This window comes from Rutidosis leptorrhynchoides, chromosome 2, assembly GCF_046630445.1.
Source record: "Rutidosis leptorrhynchoides isolate AG116_Rl617_1_P2 chromosome 2, CSIRO_AGI_Rlap_v1, whole genome shotgun sequence".
NCBI classification, from domain to species: Eukaryota; Viridiplantae; Streptophyta; class Magnoliopsida; order Asterales; family Asteraceae; genus Rutidosis; species Rutidosis leptorrhynchoides.
The window spans coordinates 415002980-415013074 of NC_092334.1; the positions used below are offsets into that span (position 1 = coordinate 415002980).

The window sequence follows — 10095 nt, forward strand, 5'->3', positions numbered from 1 at the left end:
TCGTCAAAAATTTCCCAATCATCTTTCATTTTTAGTGTGTGTTTTATTTTGTTTGAATTCAATATATTGTGGGTATGGTTCTTCATATGACACTCTTTTTAAAGTGATAATACATGATCTTGAAAATCCGAAAAATCAGGAAATATGTTAGAAAAATCGTATCATGAACATCTAATCTTATCACTCACTACGAGCGTTTCCTAAATTAACCAATATTAAATGGGTTTTTGATACTACATACATGGATTACGTTTGAAATGAGCACAACTCAATATTGGCCCATAAAAATCTATATAGCATCTACAAATCACAGTTTGCAAACCCTAGCTGCTACTTTAAATTCCTATTTAATCCCGTTACGCCTCATTATCTCAAATCAATACACGAGTTCATCTGAAATCATCGTTCTCAAATTCAATTACGGTAATACAGAGCTAACTGTTGTTAATTTTTACGTTTTATTTCGTAAAGTCGAAACATTTTTTTAAAGCATATGATCTGCATTAAATCGTGCTTGAAGATTCAGTATTGCATCTGTTTCATCATTTCCTTGGTACTTAATCAAGGAGATATAACCGATGTGTATATTTAATTATAAAATTGCTTTAGTGTCAAAATGGTCATTCCTATATTTTTTTTTTAACTTTATTAATTACTTTTATTAATTTGTTTTTATTAGTTTTTTAATGGCAAATGATGAAATTTCAAGTTTTATGCTTAACTCACTGATTAACCATGGTGACTACAAACTCCGCTTATTATCTGATGCCATTTTTATATTTAATTTTTAATAATTTTATATTTATTTGATTTAAATTAACTTTGTTTTGTTTATTGGGTTTCGTAGTAAGTCAGATGATGCAATACAAATTATCTTATACTACACACTGAAGTTTTATCGTGTGGAAAAACTACTCTCAAATTATTGCGTGATGTTTTTATTCTACCAACCATATTCTATATTTTGTTCAAAATTAAATTTGTGTTTTATTGTTCTCAATTATTAATAAATTAAAGTTATGTTTATACCGATGATGAAATAGTAGCAGACGGGCGGTCTGAAATGATGCAATGTTGATTGTCTGCGTTTATTCGTTTTGGATTCAACTCTGAGATTTTGCATTTTTTTTGTGTGTTTTTATTGTTTGTTTTTATAATATATATGGAGTATTAAATAATACTCCGTATAAATAATAAATTTACAAAAGAAAATTTATTTGAAAGTATTTGTTCTATGCTATGATAATATGCAAATATTTTTTTATGTCTGGACTTATGAGACGCTGTCTTTGAAATGATACGTATACTACTAGCTCAGTTTTGTTACAAGTGTTGTTTAACAAAAGGTCATTAATTGTTTCAGTATTAGTTTGATTTTTTTTCAAAACTGTTATTGTTTCTAGGGGTGTTCAAAACCGGATATCCGAAAATTCGGATATCCGAATTTCGGATATCCGAAAATTCGGATAGTGGTTTTGGCCATCCGAAATCCGAATCCGAAATTTCGGATATCCGAATTTCGGATATCCGAAATTTCGGATTCGGATTTCGGATTATCCGAATATCCGAAGTGTATATAAAATATATAAAAAATGTAAAAAAAAATGACAAATTGATAAGCAACCTGTTCTGTCACTCTTAAACAAGAAGTGCACAATGAGTTGGAACCACATAAACATAGTAAATAAAGTAAATCTGTTCTATCACTCTTAAACAAAGTGATCATCAACCAAATTTTATTGATATTTATGAAAGAGTCTTGTAGATACAAAAGTAATAAACAAAACAAACGAACTACTGTATCTTTAAAAGAGAATGCAAATGAGTACATAAACCACGGACCAAGGGGCACTGCACCCTGAATGATACAGATGTTTACAAGGTAACGTTTTTGCACTAGACCCCAATATAAGTTTCTCTTTACAAACAGCCCAATGGGAATCAGACCGTGTATCTTTCTTTGAATCTTTAACTGTAGAAATACTACTAATAGCCGATTATATGTGCAATCGAAGATGGAGTCGATTAGATGAAAGCAATTGAAGATGGAGACGATTAGATGAAGAGATGAAGTTGCGATGAGACTTGAAGATGGAATCAACGTTTAAGAGAAAGGCAGTATTTAGATCTAGGGTTTTCTAATTTGGTACTGTACTTGTTTGTCCCCTGTTCCAATATAAATTACTCCGTATAATTAAAAATAAAAATAATATTAAATTAATAATAATTACAATGTTTTTTCGGATATTCGGATATCCGAAAATTTTGAAAAGTTCTATCCAAAACCCGAACCCGAAAAATCGGATATCCGATTTTCGGATATCCGATTTTCGGATATCCGAAAATTCGGATATCCGATTTTCGGATATCCGAAAATTCGGATATCCGATTTTCGGATATCCGAAAATTCGGATATCCGATTTTTCGGATATTTTCGGATCGGATATTCGGATTCGGATACGGATATTATGAACACCCCTAATTGTTTCTATAATGAAGACCAAAGTAAGTTAAATTGCTGATAGATTTGATGGACAAATTTATATGTTTCTTGTACATTTACATAATGTAATTTGTGAACTAAAAACCTGGTTTAATGTGAAGAAACATGTTAAAGCTCTGGTTTTTATGAGCAGTAATATGGATCGTTTGTAGGAAATGAACCGTGACATTAAATTTTCATTTTATATATATGTTAAACATAATTATATATTTTAGTTCATAAATTAATAAAATAAAATCATAACCATGAGTGTGGTGGTTGAATGGTTATGACCCTGACCTTCCATAGTGGAGGTCATGGGTTCGATTCCAGACACCCACAGTTATCCACTCATAGCCACGGAGGTTCGCCTGCAATGACTCCGAGCTGCTCGCGTAGCGAGTAGTCGCTCTGGGATTAGTCAAGTTGACCGTTTGGATACTCAGGTTAAAAAAAAAAAAAATCATTAAAAATTTAATAGGGACTAAATTTATATATCTTAGTAACCTTGTGTATGTTTTGAAGCCTTTAACATACTCTTAAGAGAATTATGTGTAAATTAATAAAACCCTTTTATCATCATCGTATTCTTCATTTCGTCGTCTTCATATCAACTTGTAGGTTTTTTTCCCTTTGCTTCTCAAACCCAAATGTAACGTATCAAAATACAACTCTCTTTTTTCCTTCCATCCAATTATAATAGGACACATCACCTTCAACTCCTGTGTTTTACATTAACAAAAGCTGCCGCCGATTTTAGCCACAAACGCTCCATTACAGGCGTTTGTGGGGCATTTGTGGTGCCATGTGAGTGTGGATCGAGGAAGAAACGAAGCGTTATTCATGGTCTAACAGATAAGGATATTTAACCCTCCTAAACAACACCTAATTACATGTTACTAAGGCTTAATCTAATGCAACGTGCTCCCAGAGTTTTTCATCCAGCATGTCAGCTGCATGCCTCTAGCTCGACGTGGCTTGGTCTCATGGTCTCATTTCATTGGTGTTGCTCTGTTTGACTCAAACACAAAAAAATAAAAACTTTCATTATCAAAATGCAACCTATATAAAAGTTACTTTTTTCGTCCAATAATAAGTGTTATGTATGTGTTTTCAAGATCTTATTTCTATAATTTTAACTTTTAATATTTTTATTTGTGTTATATAATATATTAATATGTGATGAAACTTATATTAATAAAAACACATTTTAAAATTGAATCCATTTATATAAGTTTTATCAAATACTACATGAATAAATAGAAATATTTGATGTCAATATTTTGAAAGCAAGATCTTGAAGTTAAATATTAAACTTATTATGTGACGGGAGAGTAATAAATACAATAGTAATAAACATATATCATTTTGCTTATTTTTATTTATTTATTTATTTATTTTTTTTTTTTTTTGGTAGCCTGGGTATCCAACATTTTTTTAACTGACTAATCCCAGGGCGACTACCCGCTTTGCGAGCAGCCCGAAGTCATTGCAGGCGAACCTCCGTGGCCATGAGAGAGAATAACTTTGTGTGTGCAAGGAATCGAACCCTTGAGGTCAGGGTCTTATAAAATACACTTCACTCATCAAATTATTATTAAAATCTCATATATTTTCTCCCACTTTTTGATACTTCAATATTTACTAAACAACACTCAACAATGGTAAACCTAAACTCAAATGAATAGTCGTTGTATAATAACATTTTAACCGACGAACCGACAACTTCCGGCTCGTCATCTTCTAACAACTCTTGACTTTCACTTGGTTTTGCAAATTATACGCAACGCTCTTTAAATATGAGCCAACAAGAAATTCAACATTATATCCATCAATTACAATAACTTTAAAACTACAAAAAATTCAACAAGAACTCTGGTTAACCCTACAACGGCCTATTCAACAAACTCATAACATGTTCAACATGAGCCAACAAGAAACTCAACATTAAACCCAATAAGAAACGGCACAAGAAACGCAACAAGAATCCGAACAAACTGGTGGTCCGAGAAAAAAGAAGAAGTTACCAACGAAAGGGAAAAGAAAAGGCACGCGAACCTTGCAACAAAAAAGTTTGGGCACCGCAAGAAGAATTTTGGTTGGCAAAATGTTGGGTTGATTTGCCCTAAGATCCGATTACTGAAAACTTTCAAAAACGAAGTTCTTTGTGGGCTACCGTAGCACACAAATTCACCGATAACAACAATGGATGGTTTCGAGGTGAAGATGCGTTACCGGGAAAATGGTACGGTAAAAACTCAATGCAAGACGTAGTGGACAAAATGAACGAGACTTTTACGATTGTGCGGTAAAAGTGTATTGCATGAATGAACATAAAACATGGGCGTTTAAAGAAGCTTGTGAATTTTGAAAGAGAAACCCAAGTGGCTTATGCTTACTCCAGTTGGTTGAGCTATTATTGGTAGGGGTGTGCGTGATGAGGATGAAGAAAGCGCTTACTGTACGATTGATATCACAGATAATCGACCTGACGCGCTTTTAGGTGATGATCTGATTTCAAGGCCCATTAGAATGAATCGAGCAAGGAAATCCGTTAAGAGTTCTGCATCTTCTGATGCGACGACAAGCTCTCGTGGAAAAAACTCTTCAAGATTTAAGGAGTGAGTTCGAGAAGTTAACACGTACAAGACCGAAGTTGTACAAAAAAAGCTTGAACAAATGGACACAATCACTTGGGCGGGACATATGAAAGCGGCACTCGAAGCTACAAAATTGTTGGCTAGCATGAATATCTCAAACATAGCTAACCCGTGGGAAAAGACATGTTGCAAGAAGATGAAGAAGAACTTGCTCGGAGAGTACAACGACTTAATTCAGACGAGTAGTTTTAATATTTATATTATTGTATTTTTCACTTTTTAGGAATTTTTAAAAATAAAGTGAGTCTAAGGCTTTTTATTTATTGTAACTTTCCATTTCTATGACTTTTTAATGAATGTAATCGTATTATTAATTTTAATTTTAATTTAAATGTGTTTTGTTAATTTTATTTATTTTTGTAATTAAAAAATCTAACTCTAACTAATTAAACATAACAAAAACTAAAATCATTTATACAACAAGGAAATTGAAAAAGAAATTAAAAAATACTTACCCCTACCTCCCAACACGTTACTAAGCACGCCACTCCATTATTTATCAGTATACTAACAAACTCGCCAAACACCCAAATCATTTGGGATGACAAAAAAGCCCGAACCCGACGGGGAAAACCGAAACCCGACATAATTGGGCCGAGTCTGGGCCGGGTCTATGGGTCTCGGGCCGGGTATGTGATTGATTTTCAAAAAATATTCTGGTTCGGGTTCGGGTCTGGGTTTAAGACCCGTCTACCCGGCCCGTTTACTCGGCCTGTATACCCGCATAATAATAATAATAACAATAATAATTAAAAAGGAATAATAACAAAAATTAAATTAAAAAATATGTTGATTACAAGGTCCATATGAATTTATATATTTATTTATCATCTATCAACTTCACATTTTCATCTGCATTCAAATCAAGAATCTGATTTATAAAAATATTTAAAAAATGATAGTGATAATAATTGGAAATAGGAAATAATATATACTGTACAAATATACACATATAAATAAAGCATATAATTTACAGAGTTATAGATTGTATATGCTTTTGGTAATGTATTTATTTGCTAAAAAAAAGTGAACGGGTACCCGTTTACCCGCTAGTTAGTAAACCCGTTTACCCGTCGGGTATTTGGTGTGGGTTTGGGACTAGTTTTCCTTATCGGGTCTGGGTCTGGGTCCGGGATTACTCAAATCCGGCCCGATGCCATCCCTACAAATCATATTGAAGTATGAAAATTTAATGGGTTAAATCTTCCCGTTACACTTTTGCCTAACGCCACAAAATTTGAAGCCAACAAGGAGCGTTGGTATCTTTTGCCATGGTGCCACAAATGCATCAAATTTCAATTCGACACTACGTAATGTGTCGTTTTACCACCCATCATACTGCCACGTTAAAGTTAAACCTCTAAAAAGTCGAGTAGAAATAAACTGGAATATTTGTTTTTTCTTCTAAAACTGACATCTTTTTATAAATGGTTTAGTCTTTTGTTATTTATGCATTAGGCTGGTGCATCGAGAAATGAAGTAAAGTGGTGGCACCACCCACCAACACGTCAGTAGTGCGACGCGAGCGTTATTATTAATTTATTTATTATTAACTTTTTATATTTTTAATTACTTTTTCAATCAACTTTCAATAATATGTTGACACATTATCCAACACATTATCCAACACACTCTCAATACTTTCCACATTACTTTCATTCATCTTACCACATTTGCTACCTCATTGTCACCACCTCATAAAACACTTATCACACCACGATATTACTGCCACCACTAGAAATAATCTTAATGAAATGGTTAATTCAAACCTATCAAAAACCAATAAAAAATGAAATGGGATTGATTTTTTTTTTTGAAAAGCAAGTAGGAATTTATTATAACCACGAAACTTTACAAGGCAATGAGGAAGACCTCAAGGTTCTCGAATGGTTTGTAAAGTTAACAAACCATAGTAAAAATACAATATAAATACAATTACAAATTTAGATAAGTTCTAGGATCGTTTAGCCACGACATCCAATCTATCTTCTTCCTTTTTAGACGAACCGAAATCCATTCGTAGGAGTTGACTTGGACGATATCGAAGGCAAACTTCACGCATACACTTGAACCTCTAAAAACTTTGTTATTCCTATTCTTCCAAATTTGGTACGCACACACCCACTCGACCGCTTGCAATATTTTTTTTCCCAACGAAGTCATGTGAGATGGACCATTACCTCTTAGGATTTCATTAAAGCTAGGAGTGGAAGTATTGTTGAAGCCCCACCACGAGTAAAGTTTTGACCATAATTTGGAAGCATACTTGCATGAGGCGAAAGTGTGCTCCACCGATTCAATCGCATCATCACATATGGGGCATCTCACGCTATTTAAATCAACCCCTCTCTTATCGAGTTCCACTCTAGTAGGTAAACGCTTCTAATCAAACGCCACACAAATACCTCCAATTTTTTCAGGACCAAGGAGTTTCTCATTGTTTCGCCGCCTGAGTTTATGTTGCCACCAAGTGAGGAGTCTTCCAATAACGATGATAATTTTTTAACAGTGAAAATTCCGTCACTTGATAGCGTCCATCGCCACTCATCTACGGGTTGAGGATTGAAATTGTAACCTGAAATAAGATCACATAACTCGGTTAGTTCAGCTGCAGTTCGTCCAGTAGGGAGTCTGATCCAATCCCAATTCCACACGATTCGCTGGTTAACGAGGCAAATTCGATCCTTGATGGCAGCAAACCGATTATTCTCTAGTCGAAATAGTCTCCTAAATCGTTCTTTCAAGTTCCCCTGCCCCGTCCAATTTGCTTCCCAAAACGAGGTATCTGAACGTGCTTCTGCTTTAACCACGAACGAGTTAAGGAATGAAACACCTGCATCTTGAATGTTGTGACCTGTTAACAAAATAGCCCGCCAAGAGGTAGGCCTTAAGGCCCGAATTACATCAGGCCCCAAATCCATCCCCCCATGCGTGCCATAGATGCTACAAATAATGCGAGCCCATAAGGAATCGATTTCGGTATAGAACCTCCATCGCCATTTCCCAAGTAAGGCCATGTTTTTATTTTTCAACGAGCCAAAGTTTAACCCCCCGTTTTCGAATGACGCAATAACATCCGCCCATTTAACCCAAGAGATTTTTTTGTTTGCATCCCCCCGCCACAAAAGAAATCACGCCTCACTTTCTCAAGAGTATTTAACACACACGGCGGAGCACGAAATAGAGAGAAATAATACAATGGGAGACTACTAAGGATCGACTTTATAAGGACTACTCTACCTCCAAATGACAACGTACGCATCTTCCAACTCGACAATCTATTTTTAATCTTATCAATGACGGGGTTCCAATCACTTAGTTTCTTCATACTAGCTCCAATAGGCAAACCTAAGTAAGTGAACGGGAATTTACCAACTTGACATCCCATGAGGTTTGCCATATTAAGCACATCGACCGAACTAACTCCGATGCCATATAGAAAACTCTTATTAAAATTAACTTAAAGTCCCGAAGCGAGTTCAAAACATTTAAGGAGATTTTGCAAGTTATGGGCATTTGAACGATTCCACTCTCCTAAAAAAATCGTATCATCCGCGTATTGCAAATGAGAGACAAGTATCTTATCATTCCCAACTTCAATTCCATTAAATAAACCTTTCTCAACGGCCGATTTCGTTAAAATATTCAAGCCTTCCGCCGCAATAATGAATAGAAAAGGGGAGAGGGGATCACCTTGTCGTATTCCTCGGCCTAAGGTGAATTCGTTAGTCGGAGAGCCATTGACAAGGATCGAGATTGAAGCGGAGCTTAAACACGAGTATATCCAATTCCTCCACTGTAACACCGTACGTTTTTTTTTATAACACAGCGGAAGTCATACTTACAAAACGTACCCTTATGTACACACATAAACATAATTACTACAAATTCATTTATAAATACATATTTAACAAACAACCGGTGTTACTTTAATATCCGATTTTATATAGAAAACATCAGAGTTCTAGACTTGTCGAACACAACCCAACACGCCCATCTTCTCCCATGTCCACAAAAGTAAAAGACCTACAACCTGCAAGGGGGAAGGTGGAGGGGTTAACACGAAGCTAAGTGAATGGACTAATCTAACAGCTAAAACACATAGGTACAATCACTAGAACACGCATCATCAAATTAGGCAGACAATTAATCAAATAACCACTAGAATATACAGAAACAGAGTAATCTACCATTAGCATATCACATAAAAGCAATACAAGTACAATATCTACAGCAACGGTCTATCCAAAGCAACCGTAATGACTACAAGCAATGGTCAATCAGAAGCAACCATCTGGGTAATCCGAAGCAACCCATTGAGAGACTCGGCGGCCTGGCCGTGCCAACGACCCCAGTTGATCAATCTAGAGTCTACCGAAAACTCATAACTCTGTATTACTAGTATAAGTCTTCCACATGCGACGGACGCGTGATTCTGACTTATATTAATCATACAACATCAATGAACCCAACCTGATCAGAAGCAAGGTTGATCTCTCCCGACCTGATCAGAAGCAAGGTCGGTCCAAATAACACGCGAGGCCACAGTCCACAACACTTAACTACACAAGTTCAAATCATTGAAACTAGGTCAACGGCCTAGGTCATGTCACTATATGCCTTAACGGCTAGATTAACCCACTCACCGAATACCAGCACGAGAAGAACTCAGAGGTCTTATATTTCTGAGTCTTCACTTCTCCTGATCACCTGAAAAAGATACAAATAAAGTCAGTAATTGTATCCTGATAGTATTCTATCAACAAGACAGACACAAAAATGAGATAGAAACAAAACAATCATACATGCCCAGTTAACTGTACGAGTAACACCATCACACGCACGTTTGAGAACACTCAACCGTGCAATTGACAACTCACTCGCACGTTTTGTCTATGACCAAACATCCAACAATGACTCACCTGATCCGTACGGTTCACTACACGAGTGACC

General features: G+C 35.4%; 1 non-coding gene across 1 annotated transcript; it reads left to right on the forward strand.

Moving 5' to 3' along the window:
* Positions 1–685: 685 nt before the first annotated feature.
* LOC139895396 (small nucleolar RNA R16) lies at positions 686–773 on the forward strand. The gene has a single exon (XR_011775849.1). It is a non-coding gene; the product is annotated as a small nucleolar RNA R16 (small nucleolar RNA).
* The last annotated feature ends 9322 nt before the right edge of the window (positions 774–10095 follow it).